The sequence below is a fragment of the Lepidochelys kempii genome, chromosome 1 (genome assembly GCF_965140265.1).
Source record: "Lepidochelys kempii isolate rLepKem1 chromosome 1, rLepKem1.hap2, whole genome shotgun sequence".
NCBI lineage: Eukaryota > Metazoa > Chordata > Testudines > Cheloniidae > Lepidochelys > Lepidochelys kempii.
In genome coordinates, this window is record NC_133256.1 from 318,706,213 (window position 1) to 318,730,874 (window position 24,662).

Below are 24,662 nucleotides of genomic sequence, written 5' to 3' on the forward strand. Positions count from 1 at the left end.
TCATGTGGAATGTTTTCCCCTTACAGAGAAGAACAAAGTCAAGGAAAGAAAGTATTTGATCTGTGTAAGAACTGTTTTGTTGAAGAGATCCTTGGCCTTTAATCAGTGTAAGAGAAGTCTGATATTATACCTCTCAGAGTTAAAAATAAAACAAAACAATCCAATTACATAAAGGATAGCTCAGAAGATCAGTCTCATATGAAACATATTTCCCTCTCAGGAAAGAATCCAGTTAAATTAACAGCTGTAATGTGGATGTCACAGTGCAAGTTATAGCAGATTCATAAATGCTATGGTTGGTCGAAACAGTTAAAAGAATGCTAACAAGTGCCTTTACCCAGAGATTATGATTGTGGCATTTTAGTGGGTTTTTAATCATTTGTACTTTAAATTTAAAAAATGCAACAGCAAGTGATAAATTAAGGTTCAGAAAAAGAAGGAAGTTGTTTGTTTTTTGCAAAAATAACTAAACTGGGTATTTAATTAAGAGATTTTCAATACAAGACTCGTTGGCACACCATATAACTGATTTTTTTTTAAATCAAAACCCACATTTGTATAACATTGAGGTTACAAAAAGACAGGCTCATTTCTGTCTTTCCAACTCAGTGTACATGTTCAAATCTTTCTTGCTAACACCCCATATGTTTTATATAACTGGATGTGTGTGGAGGGTTTCAGCACAAGACCTGCCACATCTTCTGACAATTCTCTGTTTAAATTGTGAGTAAAATCAGACATTCATAGGTCAATGCTCCATTCAGAAGAGAGAGCCCAATTCTCACACCAGTTTTATAGAGACTCCGCTGACTTATACTATACACTGGAGCTATACTGCCAGTATACTGGAGTTATACTGCAACTCCACTGACTTCAATGGAGCGATTTTTAATTTAGACTGATGTAAGCAAGAGCAGAATGAGGCCTGATCAATGGCTATTAATCTTTCTCAATCTTCCACAAACCAATTGCAGAGAGATTCTCTAAAGGAAATTGTTACTAATGGCTTTTTACCTACCAGGACCTGAATTCATTATTTTGAGTTAATTCTGCAGGGGCAACTTCACTACAAAAAAATAGACACAGGGAATTGCATTCTTACAATTATATAGTAATGCATACTCTTTGTAATTTTATTAGTTGTAGTAGAAAAAAAATCTTCTAATCTCCAGTCTTGACAAATAGTAATGAAGAAAAAGATTTTCCAGTATTTTAAAATGTAAAGATATCTAAATATGAAGTTCATACATACTGCAAAGGACAAATACTTCTTTCCATCATCTTTCAAGAAAGATCTTGGAGTCATTGTGGATAGTTCTCTGAAAACATCCAGTCAATGTGCAGCAGCAGTCAAAAAAAGCTAACAGAATGTTGGAAATCATTAGGAAAGAGACAGACAGAAAATATCATATTGCCTCCATATAAATCCATCATAGTATGTCCACATCTTGAATACTGTGTGCAGATCTGATATCCCCACCTCAAATAAGATACACTGGAATTGGAAAAGGTACAGAAAAGGGCAACAAAAATATTAGGGGAATGGAACAGCTTCCATATGAGGAAAGATTAATAAGACTGGGACTTTTCAGCTTGATTAGAGACAGCTAAGGGGGGATATATGATAGAGGTCTATAAAATCATGATTAGTGTGGAGAAAGTAAGTAAGGAAGTGTTATTTACTCCTCCTCATAACACAAAAACTAGGGGTCACCAAATGAAATTAATAGGCAACAGGTTTAAAACAAAAGGAAGTATTTCTTCACACAATGCACAGTCAACCAATGGAACTCTTTGCCTGAGGATGTTGTGAAGGCCTAGACTATAACAGGGTTCAAAAAAGAATCAGACAAGCTCATGGAGAATAGGTCCCTCAATGTCTATTAGCCAGTATGGGCAGGGATGGTGTCCCTAGAATCTGTTTGTCAGAAGCTGGGAATGGGTGACTGGGGATGGATCACTTGATGATTGCCGGTTCTGTTCATTCCCTCTGAAACACCAGGCATTGCCCCCTTTTGGAAGACAGGATATTGGGCTAGATGGACCTTTGGTCTGACTCAATATGGCCATTCTTACGTTCACCCTCAAGTTTCCTGGTGTGGAAGGTTTTGAACTCAGTAGAAGTGCTCTGGTGTGTTTCTGCAAAGCTGATATGGGGTGGCTGTGCTACAGATTAATCCTCTACATACTACTCTGCAAGAGATAAGTGGTTGAGGGCTGGGTATTGAATACCTAGCTATACAAATCCATCAAATTCCCTCTCTCAGAGAAGAGTGCAATACACCTAGAATCTACCGCAGCCCTGAGGCTACAACTGCGACTGAAGTGAGAAATAATGACACATTATTTCTCTATTTTCCTTCCTTCCCAGGCTGGCGACGAAACAGATTGATTTGTTTAGCGAGAGAGTGTGTGTGTGTATACACATACATATGTGCGCGCATGCACATATCACCTGAAGTGAAAGGCACTTGAAAGTGTTCAGCACCCAAAAGATCTTTCGGACAGCTTCAGTGAAAAAGAAAAAAGAAAAAGAGTACTTGTGGCACCTTAGAGACAAATTTATTAGAGCATAAGCTTCCGTGAGCTACAGCTCACTTCATCAGATACATACAACTTATGCTCTAATAAATTTGTCTCTAAGGTGCCACAAGAACTCTTTTTCTTTTTATGGATACAGACTAACACAGCTGCTACTCTGAAACCTGTCAAAAAACTGAGGCACCCAGAAATATAGATCACTTCTGAAAACCTGAGAAAAAGCTACTTAGTTAGGACTGCACAGGAAGACATGCACAATAGAGAACAGAACCTTGATCTCCTGCTCCCAATGCTTGTGTTTGAATCCAGCACAGGATTCAATCTTTTTTAATTTGTTAACTGAAGCTCAATTATCATTTACTCATGCTGATTACATCAGATTACATACAGTGGACACTAGTTCAAGACAATTTATGTGCTATGCAATTTATGCAAACCAATAAAGGTCTCATCTTCACTTCAGAAAATTCACTTGATTATAAATATATCTATTAATTGCTAAACACGAGCCAATCCGATATATAATTTGGCATGGGTGGGGGAGAAGAGAAATCATGGAGACATAACTGTAAATGGAGGGAGACGAAACTGTTGACATGGAAACTTACAAATTCCTCATGCGGACCAAACTGTCAAATTTTGATAACCAGGTTGGATTCCTTGTTCCTCCTACTAAAATGTTTGGCAAAACAAGTGCTGGCATGAAATTTTGACAACACATCATCTTCAATACTTGAACAAAATCGTACGTCTACACTGCATTACAGTAGAAATGCACAAGTTACACAAGTTCTTTGGACTGCATACAGAAAAAAAATCAACATTATTTACAAGACTCACATTTCTGGATATCCTGTTAGTTTAGAAAAGGGTGTTTTTTTCATTTGCCTCTTGCAGAAGCTCATTTTGCCACAGAGTGCTGACATATAAATTACATTCATCTCTTGGTTTGCATGTACAATAACAAGCATTATTAACATATTTCAATGTAACATCCTTAGCGGTGAAACTTTGCACTATTTGCAATATTTTCTAACAAGCAGTGATTGTATGTTTTGAGGCCTTGACTAACTGGGAAAAAACAGCATTCAAGCACCTCTACATCAAGATGTGCCAGTATTTTGAGATTTCAAGAGAAAAAACAATGAAGGGGGAGTTCTAAATAGCCAGCCAGCACTGTATCAAATAGTCTTCTATTGCGTTCAGCTACTTCACCTGCTTTCGTAGTTCTCCAGGGCCAGTTCAAACAAATCTAGGGTTTCCTGTGAAACTATTCAACACAGCCCATCTACAAGATTCAATCTAATACTTCCTACCCACCTACCATGAACAGCTCTGTCATGCCAAAAATAGAGAATTATTTAGATTCCAAAGATAGGGGCCAGGAAGAAACATGTTCAAAACTAGTGCTTGTATCTTCCTCCGTTATATCCACAGAGAAGTCAGCATGAAGTAGATTGAACTGTATACCAGCTGGCACTAGATCATATGTGGTAGTCATCCCACTATCACTGTCCCTGGTGGAATGGAACCCCAGTGATCTAGCAGAAGGAGGGATGGGGGCCTTCTGCAGCTGCAAATTTGGCAGCTTTGTCTAATATGAAAAGGCAAACTTAAAATATTGTTGCTTTTCAGAAACTGGAATAAGGCTCCAGAATTTACATTAACAGATTATTTCATTTCTGGCTGGTTACCCCCGGTTTTATTTCAGTCCCTGAGTCCTCAAAGTTGTTTGTACAGTGGGAGACACTGATTACTGGAAGAATAGCTTTGTTTGTTATGACACAAAACACAGGAAGCTCCCCTAAACCCACTGGTTGAATAATGGTCCTTATGATGGCTTATGGCTTAAGAGTCCAGGATGTCAGCCTCAGGGAGGGTAGGGACAGTTTTCTTCAGTAAGACCAAGAGCATACCACCCTTATTCACACAGAGTAGTACTTTATTCTGCAAGTAGTTCCATGGAGATCAACATGAGTAAGAGTGGCATGAGTAAGGAAACTAACTTTAGATTGGGGAAGCAGAGTCCAAGAATATTCTAGAACTGGGAAGTCTGGAGACTGCCAACTGTACAATAAAACTTGGTGTGTAGGCACTAGCTGTAGAAGTCAACATTCCTCATAGCGATCTCTTCCCCCAGGCTAAGTTCATGAACAGTACTGTGATACTGTAATTGAAGTGTGATATCATTTCTTTTTCAGTCTCAATCTCTAGCAAAGGCGGTACTACCAATCATTTTCTTTGTTGGGACCAGACAAAGAGAAAACAACCCCCACTGTATTTTCCACTGAATGCATCCGATGAAGTGAGCTGTAGCTCATGAAAGCTTATGCTCAAATAAATTTGTTAGTCTCTAAGGTGCCACAAGTACTCCTTTTCTTTTTGCGAATACAGACTAACACGGCTGCTACTCTGAATTCAGCACTTAATGTAAACAACATCAGAACAATCCTTATCTTTCCAGCTCAAGGTCCATGCATTCTCATACTTATAACTAAGGACAATTGAAATCTATTGACAAAGGCTGGTGAGTAATTCCTGTTCTAATCTGAAATCTCATCAGGAAGCTATTTTAGAACAAATTTCTTCATGCTCCCGTAGGATTTTATTTTTTTCTTCAAATGAACATGTAATTCAATCAATAGAAGAAATGCATGTGTTCTATTATTAGGAGAAAATAAACTCCTCAGTTGTTACAACAGATCTTTTACTCTAGGAAGGAAGGATCATTTTGTGTTAGCCTGGACACTTCACATTTAAATGTAGTGTTCCCAAAATAGATCTTGTCTTTACAGAAGAATAAAATGTCACCACAACTATACGAAATTACATTAAACATTAGTATACAATTAAAATGACTGTCAACATATTTTATTTTTAAAGTCTATTTTTTTCTGCTATGAATATTAACTCTGAAAACTGAAAGCCATATAATAGTGAAGTTTTCCTATTTTGCAGTGCATGTTTGTTATTGAAAGCTTGCTAATAAGTACTAGGCTGCTGGAATTTCTCATCTTTATTTAAAAGAAGAGCACTGCAATACGTTTTCCCCAAAAAGAAAAAATAATTGATCCAGATCCTCAGTTGGTGTTAAATCAGCAGGGCTCCACTGATGTCAAGAGGGCTATTCTGGTTTACAACAGCTGAAGTTTTGGTCCATATGTAATACATGAACTATCTAATCCTCCCCCTCCAACAGAGCTTATGTTGAAAGATTGGAAGATCAATGTGACACTACTTCTACCACCACTTCTTACATAAAAGTGTGTATGAATCACCACTGTGGTGCCAGTGACAAGTACACTGGGATGGTGCCCCCCATAAGGCTTTATGTAAATATGCTTATGAATGTATATATGACATAACTGGAATATGTTTTATGCTACATATGCCATGTAACAGGTCTCTGTAAAGGTTATGATCTACTGAATCTATTCATCCTATTTGTATGCATGTATCATTTTTGTATTCGAATTTATGAATACTGGCTGTGTACTTGCATGAGTTTTAAGTAGCCTTTGTAAAGCTTGGTCAGTTTCTTGAGAAAGGAATGTGCAAATTAAGTGCCCAATCAAGAAGCACTTAACGCACAATGGATCTTGGAAGGCTTCAATCCACATAAGAAGTCTTCCTGGAGACATTCAAGATAACATGTGGGCAATGGCTGCTGTCTGTAAAAACTGAGTCATGCATGGACATGTGACTCCAAAACTCCATTTTGTAGCTGGATTCTACACAGGGGGAGAGAGGGGTGTCCACTCACAAGAGAAAGTCTATTTAAACCCCTGGGACACCCCTCCATTTGGTCTTCAGCTGGCTCAAGAGATAGCCTCTCCACCCCCAAGGATACCTGAAAGAAACTGGAACAAAGGACAGTAACTACAGGGGGTGAGAATGATTGCTGGACTCAGACTAGAAGGAGACTAGTCTGTAAAAGGAAGCTTACTGGAACACCACTGAGGGTGAGATTTTGTCTGTATTCAGTTTTCTTAGACATAGACTTGCATGTTCTATTTATTTTGCTGAGTAATTCACTTTGCTCTGTCTGTTATTACTTGGAACCACTTAAATCCTACTTTCTGTATTTAATAAAATCACGTTTTATGTATTAATTAACCCAGAGTATGTATTAATACCTGGGGCGGGGGGGGGGGGGCAAACAGCTGTGCATCTCTCTCTATCAGTGTTATAGAGTGCAAACAATTTATGAGTTTACCCTGTATAAGTTTTATACAGGGTAAAACGGATTTATTTGGGGTTTGGACCCCATTGGGTGTTGGGCATCTGAGTGTTAAAGACAGGAACACTTCTTAAGTTGCTTTCAGTTAAGTCTGCAGCTTTGGGGCACGTGGTTCAGACCCTCGGACTATGTTGTAGCAGACTGGCGTGTCTGGCTCCACAAGACAGGGTGCTGGAGTCCCAAGCTGGCAGGGAAAGCAGGGGCAGAAATAGACTTGGCACTTCTGTGATCCAACCCGTCACATGCACGTCTCATGATGATTGTGCAGCCCAGAAAAAAAATCATAGTAGATAAAATATACAGCAATCAAACTTGGCAATGTCCTCTTTAGGAGCTCAGATCTCACACTGAGCCCTTCACTGTGGTAAGGCAAACACCCCAAAAGACCTCACAACACTAAAATTATACAGTAATTTAGTGTTGCCCATTTAAAAATATGATAATTATCCAAACACATAGCTAGGTTTATAATGCTAGAAAAAGCAAGTAAAACTTCACTGATGTCAGTGAAGTTGCTTCCACTTATATCAGTGATAAATTTGGCCCACAGCAGTAGTCTCCTCAGACATTATTGAAGCTTGCAAAATGAAAGTTTTCAGGAGGGAAGAGTCAATTTTAAGAAATCCAGCACTCATTGTATGAGAAACATGAAATATTCTCATAATAAAATTAGGGAAGGGATCATATATTGGGAGAGCAGAGATGTATGTTTATCAACATACATATAAAGATGTGATACTACACCACTAAAGCAAAATCAGTTGATAATATTTTTTTAAAAGTATCCTGAATTATAATGCTGTCCAAAAGAAATGTTACTCTAACATATCTCTTTGTTGAAGATTATACAGTTTCTGACACCTTGATGCTGGTATGATGATAAACTAAATATATTGGCTCTTTAAACTCTGCTTACTGTACTAAAACAACGATAACTATTTAGAAAGCTGGTTGCATGCTACTATGAAAGCGGGACATGTGAGTGTAAGATTCTGCTTCTTGCATATTGGCAAAACAAGCTGGAGGGGGCAACTACAGAAAAGTGAGACAGGGAGGAATGATCATGTATGCAATGGGAATCATTAGAAAAGGAGATGCCACATCAGTGAATTGCAAGATGCTTAGCCCATGAGAATGGAGATAAGCTCACACAAAAACTTTTCTGTGTCATTTAATTCTCTTGTTTGTGAGCAGGAGAACTATCATATCACCTTAGCTTAATTTTCAATAAATCTATAGATCTAAGTTTATTTATTTTCTCCGTTAAGAATGAGAGAGAATTTAAAATGGTGAAACATGATTAAAGATAACTGAATGGACACAGCTAGTTCTTTGCTAGGCAAAATGATAAGGAGACAGGGTAAAAAGGAGAGGACTCTGCACAGAAAAGTCAGTGCTAGTATCTTTAAATTATGACAGGTCCCAATCTCCAGCATAATCCAGAAGAGACTTCACAAACAATTTTCCAGCATCTTTACTGTATTCTCTAAAAGCTTTTTGTAAGCAAAATAGGCTAAATGATTTAGATTAGCTCAACCAATTAAAAAGTCTACTTTTATCTGATCTCACATAAAACTTTAACCAGCAAGTGATCACTTCTGGGACAGCACTTTAGCAAATCTCCACAGAGAAATCTTCAGCACTAAATGCAGAATATTCCTGACAAAAACAAAAAAACCCAAAGCCCATGCAAACAATCTTGTTTCATTTGATAGCGTTGTTAAAAAAAATGCTAAAAGGACGTATTATATCTTTACTTTTAAAGTTAATCTAGAAATATTACCATTTTGTTAGCAATAATTAAACTAACAAGAAAGTATTAAAAGGTAGAAAGAAGGACCATGTACAATCACCAACACTTGACAGTATAGAGGGCATGTTGCACTGAAGTACATATCATATGGTAAGAGAAAAAAAATGGGAGAAGTTCTAAAGTAGTTACTCAAGCCTCATTCAGAGAAAACTCCCACTGAACTCTTTGGCATACATAGGACAGTGCACCAGAATCAGAACCTGAACACCTGATTTTATGTTCAGTTCTTAGGTCTGCCATTAACTTTGACCTTGGAGAAAGTTACTTAAATTTCTTAGCATCTGAGTTTCCACATTTGCAAAATGGGGATAATACCTTTGTAAAGCACTTTGGGGGCCATGAATGAAGGAAGTGTGTAATAACTATTATTACTCTCCTCAGTTTTGCCTAAAAGCAAGCTAAGGCCCAAGATTTTTAAAGACAGTTAGGCATTGCTCCAGTCAACAATGCAACGCCTAACTGACTTGACTTAAGAGCTTAAGTCTCACTGAAAGTCAATGAGATAAGTCAGTCAGTGAGACTTAGGCTCCTAAATCACTTAAACATTGCAACACTGTGTGGAGCAACAGCTAAATGCCTTTAAAAATCTGCGCCCAAGCCTTATATTTCTGCTACCCCATCCCTTGCCAATAGCAGGGTATCTTGCTGGGGTTGGTAATATGCCTGGCACTTTCCATCACATACAGCACAGAGGAGAGTCACAATCTGTTCCTTACTGCAGTCTCTATTGTCAACTGTACTACAGTAGTCTCTGAAGATCCCTCACACAACACTTAGAACGAGCGACTAACCTGACAGTATCTTTGAGCCAGTGGGGTGGAGGAAAGGCAGCCAGTGTCCTATGAAGATGCCAAGAAGAGAGGAAGGCCTAGAAGCTTGAAACTTCACACATACAGAAGATTTCTAATGAGAGACTGGGACAGGGGAATGGTGGAGCTCTGTAGTTCAAGTGAGAGGGAGGAATAGAAGCATCATAAAGACAATTATTCTTGTAAGATTTGCACCATTTGTTTGCATGGTCTGGTCCAAAGTTCTTTCAGGGGTGGACAAAAATCCTAACTCCAAATTATAATGTAGAAGGGATCCCAATCTGGGTCTAAATCCCACTATTTCGGCCCATCTCTGCTCAAAAGATCAATAAGTAACAACAGATGCAAGACAAAGAGTATCAGTTATACAGACTATGATGGTTGGTTTCTTATGAAGTGAATATTTAAAGCAAATTCCAATCTTATGCTCCAGAGTTAAATGCTAAAATGGAAAGAGAGCTTATCCTCAGAATTCTTACCTGGATGGTGATTTTTCATACATTATATATCTATTTACAGATACTTCTGAGCATCAAAATGTTTCCTGACAACCATAGAGAACTTTTGTCCACTAATTTGCATTTATGTTACCCCATCTTGCCACCTCTGCCAGACTGGAAATATCAGCCTCAGCTGATCACCATGGTTAAAAGTTCACACAAAAGAGAATGAATTAGTAATACTTAGCACTTTTCACCAATAGATCTCAAAGCACTTTACAAAGGTGGTCAGCAGACATGTTACAGATGGGGAAACTGAGACACAGAGCAGCAAACTGACTTACACAAGATCACCCAGCAGGCCAGTGCCAGTAATAGAACCCAAGTCTCCTGTCTCTCAGTCCAGTGCGCTACTCACTAAGATATACTGCCTTCTATAATATAAGGATTTTTGGAAAGTGTTAAGGCTACTGGACTCATTATACATGTTTTTTCCAGTTCTCATTTTCATAACTGATCCTTCTATTTTTTAAAATAATTTCTACAAAACTCTATTCAGGGCGGCATCACTGCACTGCATTGTTTAGCTTAAATTAAGTCTTGATACACCAATCTAGCTTGTTGCTCAAAATCTAGATGAGGTAATTAACTCGCAGTGCTTGGGGCAAGATAAAGTACTCAAGGGAGTGAATCTTGTGTTGAATGAAGACTCCTTTCAACTGATCAAGATGGCACCATGTCCTCTGACACTCTTTCAGCAATTATTTCACAGGGAAAGCAGATAGAGACAAGCACTGCTGAACTGAAAACTGCAGTGTCTGCCAGCATGGATTTATTGTAAAAATAAATAAATAAACATAATAGAAGTGTTTAGACAGTAAACAGGACTCTCTGCTCACAATGGGAGAAAATATGAAAGTACAAATATTAGGAAGGCAGGAAGAGAACTTAAGAGTTTCTGTGCTGAAATCCTCTTCTCCAGGTCAGGAGGCTATAGTTTCAATTATGATAAAAGATAAAGCCCTACAGAATAAGATGTAGAAACTGGAGAACCATGCACGAATCTGAAGCCTTCAAACAATAAGTATTCATGTGCAAATTGAGGGTTTGGGCTCTGAAGGTTTCTTCAGAGGCTGATATCTGATCTGTTCTTTCAGGCTGTACCATGGTGAAGGTGACATATACTCAGGTGGTCCCTGCAAAACAATTGCCTATTTCTTAGTTACATATGCTGTTTTGGTAGTGTGGCACAAATCTGAAGAGCCGATATTCCCGTGACACAAAGGCCCATTGGTGCCAAGTGGCAAAGGATTCAGTACTCTACGTCAGCAACTCCTAACAGGCCTGAGAAACTCCCTACAGTTAACATACTGCTTTCATGGTAATTAACCATGAATAAGGTCTTGTATGGAATAAAAATGAAAGCTGGTGTCACACTGGTCATTCATTTAATTGAGAGATGCATGTACCGATGGTGTGTTCAGCATTAGGTGTACCTACTAATAATATTTTAAACTACATAACCAGCAAGAGTTGACAAACAGGTTTTCTGCCAGACAAAGCTGTGTATTTGTCCATTCCCATCTTTGACGTAAATTACACTTTGTAAGTCAAACATAATGGGAGCTATGTGTGCATTCCAAGTCAGCATGGCAAGACGCTGGAGGATGTGAAGTCAACATGGAAAGATGCTGGAGATTCAACCACAGCAGGTTGTCCTGGCCCTGAAGTGCAACAACAACGAACTTTGGGGTATAGGAGGAATGCCAAAGAACCCGTTTTACCCTGCACCTAGGGAGTAATCAAACATTCATGAAAAAGGGATCTCAACCAAGGTTTTGTTGAGAACACTAAAAAGGACATTTGGATAGACATTACAACAGACTTCTTTAGACAAGGGCTTAGCTGGTTAAAGTTAAGTTTAGGTTATAAAAAGCAAGTTATATCTTATTTGTAACCTGTTGCTTGTGTGTGTATGGTCCTTTTGCGGACATCTTACCAGGTAATTTCTGAGTGTGTTCAGTAAATAGGGGCTGGACACTACAGGGGGACACTTCAAGAGAACTTGGAAACTGGGGTGTACCTAGTGTTAACCTTCAAGGTGAACTCAGGGCTAGCATAAGACCAGAGGAGAGCGCTTGAGTGTCTGAAAGGCTGGCAGTGTCACAGAGCAGATTCCTTGCTGGAGGCAGGGGGTAACACATTGACCCACAGTCTTAGGTACCCTGAAGAAAATGTCACAATTCCCAAATTGGAATAAATCCAGGTGATACATTTTACATTCTGAAGAGAAGACAAGCTATGGACTGTTAAGTTGACATTGTGAGATCTGGAATTCTACTGTGCTTTTTTTTTTTTTTTTAAGATGCAGCCAGAGGTAGTACATGGTACTGATGTATGTATCATTACTTCTTTAAAATACCAAATGAAGCACTGATATTCGTGCAGCATCAACTGAAATTTAATCAAGTACAAGGCAAAACAATGCATATGAAGAACAGCAGTTATTCTTGTCCAAATGTAAAATTCTGTTAAGTATTTTCTTTCTGCTCCCAATAAAGTAATATAGTAGACAAAGTTACAAAATTTTAAGAGACAAATAGAAACTAGACTGCATTATTTAATGAGCAAAGTGTTCTGTTAAAAATATAAAAAAAATTATATCAGATTTTGTTAATATCATTTTAACCGTTCTATAGACATTAATAAGTTGCTAGATAGATATTTAATATTAAGACTTGCATGGACCTAAACTTGCAGGAGTAGAGACAATATTAATGACTAGATTGCTCCTTGTGCTTTATTACCACAGCCTTCACTCCGAAGCTCTTGTAAATGGCCTCTGCTTCTTATGCTTTGGAAAAACTATTGAGCAGAGCTGGTGAAAAAAAAATTCATAGAACTACATTTTTGCAAAAAAATGTTTTGCAACGAAATAAAAATTATTATTTTTGTTTTCAATCAAAAAATTTCAGATTTTGTTTAAAACTATATTGACTTTTGATATTTTTAATTGAACAAAAAGGAAATTAATTCAAATATTTTTTCCATAAAATAACACTTTTGTGATCAGCCTTACTTATTGAGATATTAAGTGCTGCCAACTATGTTGACAAAAAGCTGTTCATGGCTTGGACACAAAAACTGATTAGTCCAGCTACACAATACGAGCCTCAAATCACAGGGCATTTACAATCTCTTATATCTGATTACTGACCTACAGAGGGGTTTGATATTCCCTTTCATTTCACATTACCACTTCTGCTCCATCTAGATCTTTTAATTTTTCTGCAGTGGATTACTTTGTGGTTTCTGAAGATGGAACCAGCTGGAGCACAAGCATTTCTTCTTTGTACCCAAGATTTTTATATAAGAGCTATATATTTCCCTTCTAAACAGCTATTGAACACTGGGTCTCTAGAGGATTTTAAAAGATAAACTGAACACTTTAGGCCTGATTGCCCACAACTTTGCACTTAGAGCAATTTACATCTGTGCAAGGTGGCTATAAAATGCTATCAAATTTGAATAGAGTATTTTATAGCAACTGTGCACAGGTGTAAATGACTCCACAAGATGAAAGGCACATATTAAAAGTTGAAAACTTTGGAGTGTTTTAGGGAGTTTTTTTAAAAAACTGACTTTCACACTAGCTCTGTCCAGAAACGCTGACTCAATATTTTTCTTTACCATCCACAGCTGCCAAGGGCTTCTGTGGTGTAGAAAGACAAAGATCAGTTTGGGGGAACAGAATCCATTATAAATTTCAAGGCTAAAAGGGACCATGTGCACAATGTTAAGTGTTGAAAGCTGTAATGTTGTTGCCTCAGTAATGCTGTTCAGGCTGCTCAGTGCTTCTGTCCTTGGAGCTCCAGAGTTATCAGTACTAATAGCAAATAATACAGCTTCCTAAATTGGCAGACCTTGATGTTACTCATAAAGAAAGACCAGAGGCATGGTTTGGTGACAAAGGCACACAACCAGGTTTATTGCCCTCAAGGCACAGTCCTGGTGCCCTGGCTCCATGGGTACAGATACATTAACATGTGTGTGCCCAATGGTAAAGAGTGGCTCAGTCAGCAGCAGGAGTCTCTGCTGTCCCCTAGGCCACACAAAGGGTTAAGTCAAAGCACCCCGATGTTTATAGACTACGACAAACAACGGGGATAAACGACTTATGTACCACCTTACATGTTTTGTGACATCTGTTTGGTACCTTGCCTCGTTCCTGATATCTCGGACACAACATCCCTATTAATTATTTTGTCAAACCATCTTATCTATGCAAAAAGAAAAGGAGTACTTGTGGCACCTTAGAGACTAACCAATTTATTTGAGCATGAGCTTTCGTGAGCTACAGCTCACTTCATCCAATGAAGTGAGCTGTAGCTCACGATGAAGTGAGCTGTAGCTCACGAAAGCTCATGCTCAAATAAATTGGTTAGTCTCTAAGGTGCCACAAGTACTCCTTTTCTTTTTGCAAAGACAGACTAACACGGCTGTTACTCTGAAACCATCTTATCTATGCTAGCTGAAATATATTTACATAAATATTTAGTGCCTAGTACACTAGCAACAACATTGCCAAGTTCATGTACTGGGCAATGAATTTGTAAGAATCTGATTTAATACATGGCCCGACTTCAGTTCACTGCCCCTGGTTAAGGCTTCAGACCTTGTACCAGGTCAACTGCTCCAGTCTCTCTCTCTCTCTCTACTACATACAACTTAGAACTTCCCCAAAATAATTCCTAGAGCATCTCTCTTAGGAAAAAACATCCAATTTTGATTTAAAAATTACCAGTGATGGAAAATCCCGCATAAACCTTGATCAATTGTTAATTACTCTCACAGTTAAAAAATGTATGCATTATTTCCAGTCTGAATTGGTCTAGCTTCAAATTCCAGACATTGGATCATGTTATACCATTCTCTGAAGGATTCTCTGCACCCTGAAATCTTTAAACCATGATTTGAGGACTTCAATAGCTCACACATAGGTGAGAGGTTTATTGCAGGAGTGGGTGGGTGAGATTCTGTGGCCTGCATTGTGCAGGAGGTCAGACTAGATGATCATAATGGTCCCTTCTGACCTTAATATCTATGAGTCTATGAGTGTGATAGAGTGAAGAACCCATTATAAAAATATTTGTTCCATATGTAGATATTTATAGGCTGTGATCAAGTCACCCCTTAAACTAAATAGACAGAGACCAGGAGCTCAATCACTATAAGGAGCTCAATCACTATATAAGGCATGTTTTCTAATCCTTTAAGCATTCTCATGGCTCTTCTCTGAACCCTCTCCAATTTACCTTTCTTGAATTGTGGACACCAGAACTGGACACAGTGTTCCAGCAATCACTGACACACCAGGGCCAAATATAGAGGTAAAATAAACTCACTACTCCAACTTGATGTTCCAAGGATCCCTTTAATGCCTTTGGCCACAGTGTCACACTGGGATCTCATGTTTAGCTGATTAACCCGGAAAACAGTGGTGCTGAAAAAGATGCATCAGGTGGGGGTGGATAGAGTCCCCCATCCTGTAAGTATGGCTTACAGTTTTTGTTCCTAGATGTATACATTTACATTTAGCTGTATTAAAACACATGTTGTTTGCTTGAGCCCATCTTTCCAAGCAATCCAGATTGCTCTGTATCAGTGACCAGGACTTTTCATTATTTACCATTCGCACAATTTTTTGTGTCATCTTCAAACTTTATCATTGATGATTTTATGTTTTCTTCCAGGTCACTCATAAAAATGTTAAGTAAAATAGGCCAAAAAACCAATCCCTGCAGGAACCCCCTGGAAACACACTCAATGATGATTCCACATTTACAATCACATTTTAAGATCTCTCAGGTAGCCAGCTTTTATTCCATTTAAGTGTGCCATGTTAATTTTATATTATTTTTTTTTTAATCAAAATGTCACGTAGTACCAAGTCAAACGCCTTACAGAAGTCTAAGCGTATTATATCAACCAAACTGCTAATCTCATTAAAAAGAAAGAGAGAGAGAGAGAGAGAGACAGAGACAAAGACAGAGAGAGATCTAATTAGTCTGACAGGCTCTATTTTCCATAAACCCATGTTGATTGTCATTAATTATTTTACTCTCCTTTAAATCTTGATTAATCTTGTCCTGTATAAGCTACTAGATTATCTTGCCCAGATTCAGTGTCTGAGAACGTACAGTTACCCAGGTCATCCTGTTTACCCTTTTAAAATATTGGCACAACATTAGCTTTGTTCAAGTTTTCTGGAACTTCTGCATGTGGTTCTAGACTTATTGGAAATCACCATTAACAGTTGTACAAGGTCCTCAGACAGTTCTGTTAAAATTATTGGATGCAAGTTATCCAGATCTGCAATGACTGCTGTGATCTAGAAGAACTATTTAAACAACTCAAAACAGTGGTTAGATTCTGTTCAGCAACAGAGTAAGAAAAAATATTTAAGGAAAAAACTCTGAGGGTCAAGAAATACCAACTGATGGAGGGGGGAAATAAGCAGCAATATATCTCTATGTAGAAAAATTGTTTTCCTTCAGATACGTAGAACTCTCTTAATATAGACAAATACAGATTAGTTCATAGTTGATATTTGAATTGGAAAAGATTTAGTTCCTGGGAAATTTTCCAATCGAACAAATATACCAAGCCTTTTGCTTCCTATATCTGTAGGTAAAACTCACTCCCCAACTATCAGTAAAAGGAAAAAAATACCCCCTACAAATGTCAGAAGCATCTCTGAATATTCTTCTATTATTGATTCACATGGTAAACACTGATGGGTAAAGAACATTCAGTAAGGCTGGTTTTCACCGAAACTAAATGTACAAAATATACTACAGTTTAGATTTTGTTCAATGTATTTTGTAAGACTGATCATTTCTCCTCCATCTTCCAAAAGCTGAGCCTGTTGACCCTTGTTCAGTGCTTAAACAAGCACAGGAGATTGGACAATGAACAACAGCAAGAGAATAATCTTATTCAAAAATGCACTTTAACCAAAGAAATCTCAATCTGTAATATTCCATTTGCAATTGCCACTCTGGCAACCTGGATACAGCAATGAAACTCAAAGCCCATATCTCCTGCTGGAATGCTGATCAGCAGCTGACTGACCAACTCATGACATTAAAGTGTTGCTCTGACCACAAATGAACCTTCCCAAATATTTATGAATTAATAAATGAAGTAATACTAACATCAATACTTTCTGTTTTCCCCCATTTTAAAAGGAAAGTTGAAATGGCTTTGTTTAGATCTAAACACAGATGGTTTCACTTGCTCCGTGAAAGATATAATCTCATCTCAATTTCTGCGACATTGATATTCTACTGCATGTGTTTTCCAGCATTGTACAAAGAGTTTCATTTCCTAAACATTTGCAGAATAAACCCAATGATTACTCACAAATCCCTGTCATATGCACTGCTCTGTAGTTCAGTTCCTCTTCCCTAGTTTATTTAATTATTCTTTGGTATTCATACCCATGGTATGTTACATTTTCTAGAATTCTAAAAATATTCTAAGTGACTAGGCTTTTTCTGATGAAAGGTTATGGCTGAAAAGTTCATTGTATAAAAGAAACTAATAGAATGAGAAGTGAACATGCAAATGAAATATCCCAAATTGTAAAGAGAAATCCAAATGACGGAAAAAGAAGATGAGGTCTGGGGAAACACTCCCATATAAAATTTATAAGTTTTCTAACCTAGGAGAAAGATGGTTGAGATAATAGACAGTTAATCAGGATATCTGGTGTCAATTCCCACCTCTGCCACAGACTTCCTTTGTGGCCTTGGGCCAATCATTTAATCCTTCTTTGCCTCCGTTTCTCTGAAACATGGATAATATTACTTGCATATTCATTTTAAGCTGTTTCAGGCAGGGATTCTCTATTTTATATAGTACCTGGCGCCACAGCATGCTGAATCTCGAATGGTAGCAGCTAGAGGCTCCAAAATACAAACAAATACAAAACAAAACAAAAAAACCCAAAAAAGATAAATAGCCTTGCAAACAAAACCATAGTGTCAAACTTTGCTCTCAGTCATCCAAGTGAACACCCCATTGTTTCCACTATGAAGGCTGTCTTCTCAGTACACAGGTTCAATTTGGGTCTTGATGTTTTGAGGAAACATGCATTCTGAAGCAGAACTGTTGCAATGGCTCCTCTCTCATACACACTCGCATTGAGTGTATGTGGTTAGAGACAATTACATATTATAACTGTCATTAAGTACCAGCTAGATAGAGGTGATCAAGTCTCTTCCACAGGGTAAGCGCTGATTTTAGACAACAGGTGATAAACAGACAACAGGTGATAAACAGAGAACAGACCTTTCATGTCATAGGAGAGGCTTAGGAGATATACAGCATCTCAAACAGAGTGAAACCAACAATATCAGCAACTTCCAGAACATAATATCTCTTCACTTTATCGTCCTGCCATAAGTGAAAGGACTGCACTGAGTAGACCTTCTAGAATGCTAACACTGTAACTGGTCTATCTGTAGAGTTCATAGGCTGCACTTGGGGTATCATGTCTTAATCTAGTTAGAAATAAACTGAGGTGGGTCATTTCTACTAGCCTGCTACAGAGCTAATTAACACAATAAGGCGCTTTATATAAAGCAACAGTCAACATATTGCTAACCATACTTTAGACCAGCAGTTCTCAAACTATGAGTCGGGAACCAAAAGTGGGTCATGACCCCATTTTAATGGGCTCATCAGGGCTGTCTTAAACTTTCTGGGACCCAGGGACAAAGCCCAAGCCTTGGGTGGCAGGGCTTGGGTGAGCTCAGCCTTTGGTCTCTCCGCTGGGGTCCTATAGTCAGAAGGGGGTCACAGTGCAATGAAGTTTGAGAACCCCTGCTTTAGACATAACCTATCATAAGGTTAGAGAGAGCAGGCTCAAAGATTTTGTTCCTGTAGTTATATATCCAAATTTTCAACCATTTTCCAAAGTAAATGCAAACTCTACCCGGTATTGTCTAATGATGGCATATATGGACAGATTTTCAGAAGTGCTTTTCACAATAGTTCTCCTTGTGGCATTTATGGCCAGATTTTAAAGCGAGATTAGCACTTGATATTCCAAGATCTTCTAAAAATTTCACCAATAATGATTAAATTTGCTTGCTGACTTTGTTATTGTCTTCATCATTTTAGCCTCGTCAAAAAGAGGTGGAAATAGCTTCTAAATTAAGCCAAACCATCTAATTCGTGGTGGGTAACCTGCGCCCCGTCAGGGTAATCTGCTGGTGGGCCACCAGACAGTTTGTTTACATTTGCACGGCCACCTGCAGCTCCCAGTGACCGCGGTTCACCGTTCCCAGCCACCGTGGTTCACCGTTCCCAGCCAAAAGGAGCTAGGGGAAGTGGCGCGGGCCGCAGAGATGTGCTGGCCACTGCTTCCCACAGCTCCCCTTGGACGGGAATGGCAAACCATGGCCACTGGTAGCTGCTGGCAGACATGCAAATGTAAACAAACTGGTGGCCCACCAGCGACTTACCCTGAAGGGCTGCATGTGGCCCACCACTGATCTAATCTATAGATCTAGATATATTCCAAAATATATGCAATAATTTGGGAGAGATGAAAAAAAACCCTCTACTTTTTCTGGAGCTATGACAGACATTATCCAGCCAATCTATTTTGTTAATCTGCTGTATAAATAGGTACACTGAATAGTGTTCTTTTATCTATGCTTCTCAAAGATGAGCTTCCCTATTTTGAGGGAAACATATGGTCTATAAAATGGTTCTTCCTCCATCTGCATTGTAACTAAGTACTACTAAAGGTGTTGTACAGAGAGCTTTTTTTTTTTCAACTCTAGAACAGAGTGGCTGCAGTCTGAAGTGTCACAATCTGGTCCTTAGATTTGGCACTGTGTGACAACTACAGAAAATTGACCACTATTTAATCCAACTGGATTGGATATTTGATCCTGAGGTTTTTTAATGAATATCTATTCATAATCAGGCATAAATTGCTTTTCACAGAACTCATACCCACTTAACGCCAACTTTGATTTCATAAAATAGATGTTTTATGAAAGTTAAATATTCAAGATACAAAGTACCAACGTAAACATTGAAACAAAATCATGATGAAAGATAAAAAAAAAATCACTACAACTCCTCAAACACTTCACAGTGTCAGAAACTAATGCCAGCAAAAGGCGGCTCTCTTAATTTTTCTAAATGACACATTCACGAAACAAAGCAAAATAAAAGAATCATCAGCTCAGCATTTAGAACAACATGTTTTGACAGTATATTTTTATACTAATTCCACTCCTCCAATAAAAGTGCCACCTTGCAATCTTTTAAGTCTATTCAGAGTATACCAACTTGATCATCTCATTCTTCTCCTGCATAAAACCCAGAGCAAACACAATGACAGTGTAATCAACATTGAAATGAATTCACAAGACATTGTCTAATCTTGTAAAGACCAGGAAAGCTGTAACAATGAGAAGCCTATTCACCACCTGGTATGGATCAGTTTTGTAAAACTGATACTCTCAAAGCTTCCAATGAAATTAATGAACAGAGAGAAGAAGAGAGATAACATCTAGGGACTAATCCTATAAGATGCTGAGCCCCCGCATCCTCCACTGACTTCACTAGAAGCTGAGAGTAGTCATCACCATGCAGGACTGGTGCATAAGATGTATTCTAAACTTTGGCGATGCATCCAAACGCATTTATCTGCCTTCTGCAGGAGGTTCACTTCTACCTCTTTTATTCATGGTAAGTGCATTTCTCGAGGCCTCTGTCAACATATGTACCTCCAGTTGGAAACTGTATTTTATTTCTTTAGATTTATAAAGGTGTGTGTTCTGTACTCTGGGTGCAAACACAGCAGCTTTATACAAAATAAATAAATAAATGCATGTACCAGAATCAGAAATGAATTGCATCAATGCCATACAGAACCTTATCTAAACCAGTGCTCCCATCACAACTGATAACTTCCCTTCTTAACTCATTTCAACTAACTCTGCTCTGAACACTAAGAAACATAAGTACACATTGCATTGAAGCTCTGAAGGCTGGCCCACCTTGATTATCATACACATTGTAAGGAGACTGATCACTTTACATAAGCCATTACCAGCAGGAGAGTGGGGTGGGGGGAGAGAAAACCTTTTGTAGTGATAATCACCCATTTTTTCATGGTTTGTGTGTATAAAAACGTCTTCTGTACTTTCCACAGTATGCATCCGATGAAGTGAGCTGTAGCTCACGAAAGCTTATGCTCAAATAAATTGGTTAGTCTCTAAGGTGCCACAAGTACTCCTTTTCTTTCTGAAGGCTAACAGACTCCTCTTTGTCGGACCAAGGCTAGGGAATGCAGATTCCAGTGTACAATATGGAAAACACTGAAAACATCCTGCCACTAGCCCCACCGCACAACGAAAATAGATGCCAGTTTGATTGCCTCAGCTGTTCGCAACTGTCACATTATCATATAGCAGGTGAGGTAATATCTTTTATTGAACCAACTTCTGTTGGTGAGAGACAAGCTTTCAAGCCACACAGAGCTCTTTTTTTTTTGTCTCTCTCAATGGCAGAAGTTGGTTCAATAAATGGTAATACCTCACCCACCTTGTCAAATATCCCGGGAATGACCTGGGTACAGATACCTGGTATACATTATCACAAACAGAGAAGCACTTTCTAGGTAGACTTGCTCCAAACCATTTTAGGAATTCAAATGAAAACCAGTAGCTTGGATTGCACCAGGAAAGATCCTGGAAATCATTGCCAATCTCACTGTTAACATCTGCAAAGCCACTTCATTATCATTCACAACCCTCCTTAACTTTCTTCTTTGTTGTGATGCTTGCAAAACAATAGTTAGGTAGTTGGTTTGCTGTGAGTATAAATGTTCGAACCCTCTGGAGGGCACAAAATAACACCTCTCATTGCGCTTGGCAGTGGGCGGCAAGAAAGCTGGGGTCTGCCACAAGGTCTTTGTGGTGTCCACAATGGTTTTAATGAGTGGAAGGGCAATACGGGAAGGTCCTAAGGGGGGTAGGATGTCCACGATGGGATCAACTCCTCGACTACCTCCTCTGCCTTAATGCCCAGACCCTGAGCAGCCCTGTGCAGCAACTGCTGCAGGACCCTGTTGTCCTCGAGTGCTGGGGCTACAGCTTTACCCGCCAATGCTTCATCAGGTAACAAAGAGGAGGAAGCGCTTATAAGGAGCAGATGCTTCCTGCCATCCAAACCTAGGGGGTCCCTAGACTCTCGGGGCAACATCAGTGCCAGTGGTGTGCTCGACGGTGCCAGGACTGCAGACGCCAGACCAAGTGTTGGCACCATCATTAGTGCAACGGGAGGAACCGTTGATGGAATTGGTGCCGATCCGCTTGTCTGCGCCAACAAAGACAGAGGGCCCATCGCCAGCATCAGCGCCAGGCTGTTGGCGCCTGTGCCACAGTCAATGCTGGCAACGGTGCCAGCATGTAAGTCAGGCACATCAGTGGTGCTGAGGACATTGCCGAGAGCGGTGCTGGGGTTGATGCCGAATCAGATACTGGAGCCGATGACGGTGCCGCTGTCAGGGACATTGGTGTGTGGGCAGGCGCCGAGGGAAGTTGCATGGCCGATGGTGAGATAAAGGTGGCTGAGGCCACAGAAGACACCACAGAGTGGTGACCTTGGGTCCCTCCCTGTCCTTGGTGAAAGGCCCAGGGAGGTCCAGAAGGGCCACTGTGGCGGGTTCTGCCACTGTGGAGGTCATGCCTGGGACACCCTCCTGTCTCTCCTGGACCTTGATCTTCAGCTCCTGCTTCTCCTGGAGTGACAGGAGTCAGATTTTAACTCCAAGGTCTCTGAGACTGAAGACCACCAAGGAGCCGAGCCCTGGTTCCTCAAGCATCAAGAACTCGGGGAGTGGATGGTCTCTCTGTCTGAGAGGGCCCGTGCCAAGGGACATGGAGAGGGGGAGCACCTGAACTTCATAGCTGGCTTCCCTCTTGACTGCACCGGGGGAGTGGGGTGGGTCTGTCACGTTGGAGGTTCTTCCATCCTTGCGGGTGAGAACGGCGCTGTAAGGTACAGGAGGTCCCAAGCGGCTTGGTAATCTTCCGGCGTCGAAGGGAGTTGTAGCTGCTGTGTAGGCACTGGCAACCAAGAGGGGGGCCCGGACTCAACTGCCTCACCTGGGCAGGAGTCGACACGGCCCCAGTAGGGGATCTGGAGCTGTGGCCTGCCTGGGGTCTCACTTCTCTGGATTTAGCCAAAGGTGAACGGCTGTCTGGCTTCTTTTTCTTCTGATGCACTGGCTAGTGGGATTGGTGCCTACTCTCAGCTGGGCCTCATGAGGTGCAGTGTCAGTGCCAAGTGTCCTGGGATGAATCATAGAATCATAGAATATCAGGGTTGGAAGGGACCTCAGGAGGTCATCTAATCCAACCCCCTGCTCAAAGCAGGACCGATCCCCAATTAAATCATCCCACCCGGGCTTTGTCAAGCCTGACCTTAAAAACTTCTACGGAAGGAGATTCCACCACCTCCCTAGGTAACGCATTCCAGTGTTTCACCACCCTCCTAGTGAAAAAGATTTTCCTAATATCCAACCTAAATCTCCCCCACTGCAACCTGAGACCATTACTCCTTGTCCTGTCATCTGCTACCACTGAGAACAGTCTAGATCCATCCTCTTTGGAACCCCCTTTCAGGTAGTTGAAAGCAGCTATCAAATCCCCCCTCATTCTTCTCTTCCATAGACTAAACATCCCCAGTTCCCTCAGCCTCTCCTCATAACTCATGTGTTCCAGTCCCCTAACCATTCTTGTCGCCCTGCGCTGGACTCTCTCCAATTTTTCCACATCCTTCTTGTAGTGTGGGGCCCAAAACTGGACACAGTACTCCAGATGAGGCCTCACCAATGTCGAATACAGGGGAACGATCACGTCCCTCCATCTGCTGGCAATGCCCCTACTTATACATCCCAAAATGCCATTGGCCTTCTTGGCAACAAGGGCACACTGTTGACTCATATCCAGCTTCTCGTCTACTGTAAACCCTAGGTCCTTTTCTGCAGAACTGCTGCCGAGCCATTCAGTCCCTAGTCTGTAGCGGTGCATGGGATTCTTCTGTCCTAAGTGCAGGACTCTGCACTTGTCCTTGTTGAACCTCATCACATTTCTTTTGGCCCAGTCCTTTCTCAGCACCGAATTTGTCGATGGTGCCAGAGTGCTCCACGTCGAGGATGAAGTGTTAGGAGAGGGTCCCCTGAGCCCGAGTCGGAATGGGGGCATAGGGCTGCCTCCACGAGGATCATCTTAAGCCACTGTTCCTTTAAGAGTTCTAGGGCAAAAATTGGGGCAGATCTTACAGCGATCCTTTTGGTGGCCCTCCCCTAGGCATCGTAAACACGAAGACTGTGGATTGCTCTTCAGCATGTGCTTCGCACAGGCCACACAGTTTTTAAACTGCAGTGACTGCAGCATACCACAGCGCTGGGGAGGCAGAATTGGGGTGAACCCCCAACAACTCTATACTAAGAACTTTAGTACTAAGAACGGATATATCAACTATATACAGCAATTATAGAACGCGCTTGCTAAGCAAGGGCTAAGGGAAGTTCCAACCAACTGTCACGGGCGGTAAGAAGGAACTGAAGAGGTGGCAGGTCGGCAGGAAGGCGCATCTCCAGGGGGCACCCAGGCCGGCCCGATGGATGCTGCTAGGGCAAAAATCTTCCGGCCACCATGCACGTGCACACACCCGATTGGAATGGACATGAACAAGCACTTGAAGAAGACCTACATTTTACA

The 24,662-nt window shown here is 40.2% G+C and overlaps 1 protein-coding gene across 17 annotated transcripts in view; it reads right to left on the bottom strand.

The window, feature by feature from the left end:
• The window catches only part of TAFA5 (TAFA chemokine like family member 5), a 592,535-nt gene that overhangs the window by 522,960 nt on the left and 44,913 nt on the right, over positions 1–24,662 (bottom strand). The window lies entirely within an intron of this gene.